Consider the following 8,009-nt stretch of genomic DNA (forward strand, 5'->3'; position numbering starts at 1 on the left):
CTGAGACTGATCTATAATCGGTGTATTTCAGTAATATATTTAGGCCCTTGCAGCTTGTCTGAAGAGAGAATGGCACTGTTTGACTTCAGTACCTTTGCTTTATCTGCTTAATCCAAACTATGAAGAGAAAGATCGACTGTACTCCCATTTAACCAAATCATTTTTGATATACTTAATACAGCTGATGACATTTGACATTTTATGGCTGGTGCGACTCTTAAAGTGCATTAGAAATATTTAACGCTCATTGAAAACATTCTCTATTCTCTATCCCCCTAGTACAGGCACAGCACCCCCCCCCCCCCCCCCCCCAACATTTCAGCAGCACCAAGCAGCCGTTCTCCCTTTGCTTCTGTGTTCAATAAAAGAACATTTGCTTAAAGTGCAATGTTTCCCACATCTTATTCTTCACCAGCAACACTGTTGTAAAACAAAGCGGCGCCAGGCAGACTATTCATAACCATTTGATGTAATCATTCTCTGTGAGGGAGCTTTTAGAGGTATCTGGTTCCTATCATCACCATTGTGTTATTATTATTATTATTATTATTATTATTATTATTATATATTCTGTCTGGTTGAATGAATTTTTTAAAATTGTGTAAAAAAGCAGTGGGGTAAGCATTTATGATAACATTTTCTGATAAATGGAAATGTTTTTAGATTAACCTACACTGCTTTCAAAAATCACTTTTATCAATAATATAAAAGGGACTTGCATATAATACAAACAGTAACTCAAATCTGAACCTTCTATTATTGTTAAACTTTATCACATTTGTAAAGCATTTTGAGTTGCCACTGATATGAAAAATGCACTGTACATAAAAAATATTATTATTATTATTATTATTATTACACAAAGAATCTTGTGTCCTGGCATCATACAAAAAACGTGTGTGTGTGTGTGAATGAGTGTGACACATTTGTGTATGTGCCTGGTTGCCAGGCGTTGTGTGGTCGTGCAATACACAGGCCAGGTTGCTGGGGATTATGGGACTTAGCTCTGGTATACAGATAGCACTCCAGGGATGCTGTGGTGTTGGCTCCTCAATGTGTTTACATTGTAATTAAGGCTTAATTGGCCCGCTTAGACTTGCAACCTCCTCCAGCCTCTGGGCCAAAGTTCTTTTACTCCACCTCCCAAAGATAAACTCCCTCCAAGTTCACCCCCACCCCCTTTACCAGAAAAACAGTCGTTTTTAATCATCTGTCCTTTGCCCTTGCTGTGACATTCACGTCTGGAAGGAGCTTCTTGTTCCTTGTGTGTGTGTGTGTGGTGTCAATTAACCATATTTGGTCCAGCAAGCAAGAAGTCCAATGTCTTAAAAACGTGAAAGAAATTTGCATGTTTGCCTATGAAGCACACCTGTCTGACAAACGGTGTTTGTTTGTATAGCAGCACCTGGCCAGGCCTCAGGAGGAAGCAGAGCAGCCGTAACAGAAGAAACCCACCTGTTAGCCGGCCTGCTACCCATTACACATCTCCCTCCTCTCCTCTGTCCCCTGCGAGATCAACCAGCCAGAAGGCCTCACCAGCCGTCCATCCTGGCTCCCCTGACGAGTCCTGCCAGTGCCCCGTCCCAGCGAGGCTGGCTGGGTTGACAGTTCAGACCGGACTGGGGTTTGCTGATGGAGTTGGACTGGATCGGTTGTGCTGGAAACAGGATCTTATCAGGTAGCACCATATGTTAGCTTAAAGCTATGCTTGTGGAGCTCTTGTAAATGTATACCGTTGCCAATGTATTGGGTCTCTTTACCTGGTGCCTGAACTTTGTTGTTTTTTCTTTGTCTTGTTTTTCATTTTGCAACTACAGTATAAAGTTCAGTTAACATGTGAACAGCACAGGCGCTTGAAACATGTAGGAACTAAAAAAGGCCCACCTCTACCTGACCCCCCCACCCCCACATCCCCACATGTATGTTGCTCTGGTACAGCACTGTGTCCTGTATTATAGATGATTATCAAGGAATTTTTTGACTCAGAACCTTCAATTAGGTGACAAATGGAAAAAAAAGAAGGGAACAGAAGAACTAGAATTTTAAGGTACAGGAATGGCCTAATACTTCAGAATACTGAAAGACTCTTGGACTATGAGTTTGTCAAGAATTACAGCTCCTTTGTAAGTCCTAATAAACAGCAAGCAGAAAGAATCTTTCTTAGGAAACATCTGGACTGCCATAGACACAGTGTTAAGACTCTTTTTCCTGTCCTCCCTTCTTTTTCTTCACTTCTCTCTTTCATCCTTTGTTCCCGAGCCATGCGTCATCTTGTCCACTTCCCTTGAGGGTAATTTTATGATTGAGAAGGGAATGTTTTCAGGCTTTTTTGTTGTTGTTGTTCTTTTGCTTTGTCTTTTTCTGTCTCTTTTTTTCACCTGCCTTCGATGCTGTGGTGCTTGTGGCTAATTACGTGCTATTTTCTCCCTGTCAGTAGACCCTCTGTGTGATTTTCGAGCACACACACATACGCACACACACACACACACACACACACACACACACACACACACACACACTTTGTGCCCTCTCGCCTCCTCTTCACACACACACAGCTTCTTGTCTTATTCCTCCTTCTCGAGTGTGATCACACTAGGGCTGTAGCTCTGACAGCATTGAAGGTGGGGGAGAAATCCTAAGGAGGCGGCGGTACGAACAGGCAGGTGTGTATTAATGAGGTCGACGTATGAAGAAGAGGGAGAGGGAGAAGGAGAGGAAAAGAGAGCGGGATTGTAGTCTTCTCATGAATTTTTCTCTTTCTATTTGCAAGCACTTGGAAAAAGCGGTCATTATCCAACACTGTATACAGTAATTAGAACAAGAACTGTATTACAGAAAGCTTTAAACGGCTGCTTCAGAACTCTGTGGTACAATGTTTCAGAAAAGCGAAGCGTTAGGGTTAATGTTACTTCTTGAGCGAGAATAAGGATCATTCATTTTTTATACCTTTAAATACTGTACAGTGCAAAATCCACACTTCATTTATTCATTTTCAGTTAAAACGGCCTTTATAAAATAAGCAATTCCTGTTTCAGGAGATATTTCTGAGGACGTCAGCTAATCCACAGGCATGAGTGAAGGAAAAGTCAAAGGAAAATAAGTAAAAAAAAACAAAAAAACATGGGTTTGTGTATGGAGCTGAAAGAATGTGCAGCTGTCAATAAGCTCTTACCAAGAAAAGGAAAAAAAAAAAGAAAAAGAAATTCATCAATATATGTGTATGGGAACTTTGAAGGTGTGAAAAATATTCCTGTAAAGGTTTGAATGCCAGCATCTTAAAACGAATGGAAACTGTAATGAATGGCAACATATCTTTTTCAAATGATGTCAAAACCAGAAAAACGTCAATAATTATATAACAATAACTGTGTGGACATATATCAAGGAGAAAAGTCTTAACTTGGAATGAAGTTTACATTAACAATATTTAACAACCAATTAAATTTGGACAGAGTCTACTGGTCCATTTTCATACATCAGTGGTTCCCATTATGATACATCAGGGCTCCACAATTTTGCTTCAGCCCAACTAACAACACATTGAGATGAAGAAAGATGCCAGCTGTCTAGAGCTCTGAGGGTCGAGTTGGGAACTACTGTTTGGAGTAACAGTGTGTTAAATAGTACCAGAAATCACACAAACAAGAAAACCTGCCTCAAATAAGCCTGTGATGCTTTAGGCATGCAGAATGCACAATGTTAGCTTCCATCACTTGTTAGCTACCTGAACCTTGTTGTTTTAGTGGGTAGAGTATGTGGTTTATATATATAACTGCAATGATATTCTACCCATATTAAGGATGTTGTTATGGGTGGCAATAAGAAAGAGTAGATGAGACTGTATTCTATCCATGTCTGTACTCTCTAAAAATGTTCTGCACTCCTTGTCCTCTCTTTCTCCCTCTCTCTCTCTCTCTCTCTCTCTCTCTCTCTCTTCTCTCGTTGTCATTCTCTCCTTTTGCTCCTTGGCTTGCTCCTGTGGCTGATTTGAATAATTCAGCACAACTCGGGTATTCTCCAGGGCCCCATTCTCTCTATATGGCAGAAGAGCAAGAGACAGGGAGGGAGGGAGTGATAGAGGAATGAGGCAGTGAGGGAGAAAGGGAGGGAAAAGGGAGAGAGGGAGGGCAAGAGCCAGAGAGAAGGGGCCTTGCCTGCTCGCCTGACTGTGTAAATCAGTCCTAATGAGGCAGCGGAGGAGCAATCACACACACTTGCGCACGCTTTCATATCTTCCGGCAGCCTCCAGTATCGACTGGCTGATAACCACCTGACCTCCACCTCTGTCTCCTGCTGCACCTCTCCTTTTCCTTCTTTTCAGCCTCAGTCCAATTGAATATGGCCTCTATGCTAACGCGCCATTCAATACATCCATGCTGCCCAAGCATATACACCAAACGTGGCAAATGAACATGTCAGCACTGTGCATTTGTTTTCAGAGAGCTTACAAGTTACAAATCCAGGTCCAAAAAAATCTGGGGCTGTATGTGAAATGCTAATAAAAACAGGAAAGCAGTGTTTAGTAAACTCTGCTTGACCTCTTTTAAATTTTTAAAGGTACAAAACACAATATTTCATGTTTTGTCTTAGGAACTTGAGTGTTCTGTCCTTTTAACAGCACTTAATATTTGTATGTTCGTTCCAGTTTTGAAAGCACATTTTTCTATTACAAACTATAAGCTTTGCAACTGTGCAGGGCATTTTGTTATCTTTTTGAATTGGAAACAGTTCTGGACTGCAGGCAGGCCAGTCTACCACTCACACTCTGATTACACAGCCATGCTGTAGTAACACATGTAGAATGGTTTGGTATTGTTGTGTTGAAATAAGCATCCCTAAAAGATGTTGTCTTGAAGGCTGCGTCTGTTGCTCCAGAATGTGTTCAGCATTAACGGTGCTTACGTGGATGCAAATTACCCGCTAATACTCCCCAATACCATGATAGACCCTGACTTTTGAACTTTATGCTGGTAACAGTCTGGATGGTCCATTTCTTCTTTGTCCTAGAGAACACAATCCATTATTTCTATAAAGAATCTGAAGGTTGACTCATCGGACAACATTTCCACTGTGCATCAGTCCATTTCAGACAAGCTTGAGCCCAAAGCCTGGCTTCCATAGTGCAAAAAAAAAAGTTTTTGAATGCAACAACAGGCAGTGTTTTTCAAAGTATTCCCAAGCCCATACAGTAATATTCTTTCCAGAAACATACCAGTTTTTATTGCAGTGCTGTCTGAGGGAGCCTCATTATAGAGAGAGCTGAGATTGTTTTGAACATTTTGAGGTATAATATGTGCGTATCGTGTTGTATGCAAGTGCCTTTTAAAAGCACATTTAAGAATATATGCTAAAATAAAAAAAAATAAAAAAAACTCAGAGCCCAGAGGTTTAATGCATGAAGACTAAAACAAAACAAAAAATCTTGTGTAAAAAAAAAAAATAAAAAATACATAGTGCAGCTTTAAAATGACGATGACAGCATTTACTGAATGATTGAATTCCTCATTCTGTGTGCAGGGATTGGGAGCTGTGTGAACACTTAACTATTTATGCAGAACAGAAATCCAGCCTTGAGATAATAAAAGCATGGATAAAAGCGTAGTTTCTCAGACCTTGGTATAGAGAAGGTCTGAGACTAACTACATCATGGTGCATCGTGGTACTAACCTATGCTGTTTCTTGCTATTCCATAATGTGCTGTGCCATGGCTGTATCGCCACATCATGTCACTTCATCCCTGTCTTTGTTCATGAGCTCTATTTCTTTCTCCCTTTACCTGTACATCCTGTTTGTCCTTGTCCTCCCATAAAGCATCCCCAGATGAGCCTCTTGCAATGTTTCTGTTGTCTCAGGGTGCCACATCATTGCCTGCTCACTCCTGAGTCCACCTTTTTTTGTTTGTTGAGCTTCAGGAGCTTTACAAGTGTTGGTCAACTCTTGCTCGGTCACCTCTTGATCCACTGCTCTGCCCTGGCTCACTGTGTCATTGCCTGCACCTGTGTCTTGCTTGTGATGTTTTTCCTCCCTGTGATGAATTATTGTTGCTTTGGAAAGTTTTGTTGGGTTCCTGTGTTTTCTTGCAAATGCTGTTAGTTTATAGTTTTAAACTTAACTTGTAAAAAAAAAGTTCTTCAAGAGTCCTTTAGTAAAGTAACAGTTGTAGATCTATTATAACTCAAGGAATCGTTGAATGTTTACATGATTCTTTGCATAGTTAAATTGTCCTTCTTCATAATCAAAAACCTGTTGTTCATGGTTCTTTAAAAAAAGTTATATAGCACCAAAAAGGGTTCTGCTATTGTTACCTGTCAGTGACAGGTATTTTGTTATTATATAGAAATTACAGAATAAAAGTACTCTGGCTCCCTCAGTTAAAAATATTCTTGATCTACATTTGTGTATTTTATGTATATTAGAACCTGTATATTTATATATAGTCTGTCAGACTAAGTACTAATGATAAAATTAGGTTAGTGGCACTTGTTTTTACATACATTTAACAGTGCAGCTTGAGACACCACTCAACCTCAAAAGTCAAAAAAGTGTCAGAAGTTAATGGAAATAATTACGTTATGGACCATGTCAAAACATTGTAACCGAGTGGCAGTTAAATTTCAGTTAATAACCAGCTTTTTTTTGACTAGACCATTTCATAATCCTATTTCTGTTCTTGAGCCATTTTAATGCGTTTACTTGTATGTTTGGGGTCATTATCCTGTTGAAAGTTTAAGTTCTTCAGCTTCAACTTCTTGGCAGATTGCCGCACATTCTCCGCAAGCAATCTCTTGTGGTAAAGCAGCAAAGCAGCCCTGAACCGTAACACCTCCACTGCTATGCTTTACAGTTGCTATGGGGTTCGTCTGGTCAACCACTTTGGTTTTTTGGTTATCTTTGACTCATCTATCCACACTGTTCCAGATGTCTTCCCCTGAATGTTCATTTTAGAGAGAAAAGGCTTCCCATGTAGGTCAAATTTGTGCAGTCTGATTCTAATGGTAGATGCATCAAAAGCAACATCAACAGCAAAAAAGCTACCTGCAGATCCTGTGGTGAAATATTGGGCTTCTTTAGCATCTTATCATATGCTCTTGGGTTAAATTTCCTGGGTTGGCACCTAATTTAGGTGCACTTGATTTGAATCTGACACATTTGAAGTACACATGTAGGGGAATGCTAACTTGTGACTGTTTAACATGTTGAATTCTTTCTCTCAAAATTAGTTTGTAAAGTAACTCATTTTCACAGTGATCTCCAATAACAGAGCCCACTCTGTCTACTAAAACCTAGTGACCCCCACATCTCCCATGGTCTTCTCTGTCTATTGATTCTTTTATCCCTGATAGCTCAAATTTAATAACGTCATAAGAGAGGATGTTAAACATTTACTGGGCTTATTTATTGGAGTTTGTTAGCCAGCTTGAGGTGATGTGCAGGCAGACAGAAGGTGCTTACAAGAGCTAGGAATGAGGTGGAAAGAGGATAAATGCACAGATGATAAAACTACTCTTGGTCATTACATAATGGATTGTAGATGGAGCAGCACTCTCATTAGTCAGGCTATTATTTTTACTGGCAATTTAACATGTAAGAGTTATGTATTTAATGGATGTAATTTTTTACACCAAAACATTTGATCACATGTTTAATTGATTTTCTAAGTGAAAATGAACACAGTAAACTAAAATCTTGTGCTTTTCTGCTCGTTTTTGTGCATATTTTCTTATTTAACAAATTGATTTTCTCCCCGGGCGGCACGGTGGCGTGGTGGGTAGCGCTGTCGCCTCACAGCGAGGAGGGCCTGGGTTCGATTCCCTGGCCGGGTGGCCAGGGTCCTCTCTGTGTGGAGTTTGCATGTTCTCCCCGTGTCTGCGTGGGTTTCCTCCGGGTTCTCCGGTTTCCTCCCACAGTCCAAAGACATGCAGTCAGGCCGATTGGACATGCTACATTGCCCCTGGGTGTGAGTGTGTGAGTGGCTGTCTGTGTCTGTCTGTCTGCCCTGCGATGGACTG

This window comes from Pygocentrus nattereri, chromosome 20, assembly GCF_015220715.1.
Source record: "Pygocentrus nattereri isolate fPygNat1 chromosome 20, fPygNat1.pri, whole genome shotgun sequence".
Lineage (NCBI taxonomy): Eukaryota > Metazoa > Chordata > Actinopteri > Characiformes > Serrasalmidae > Pygocentrus > Pygocentrus nattereri.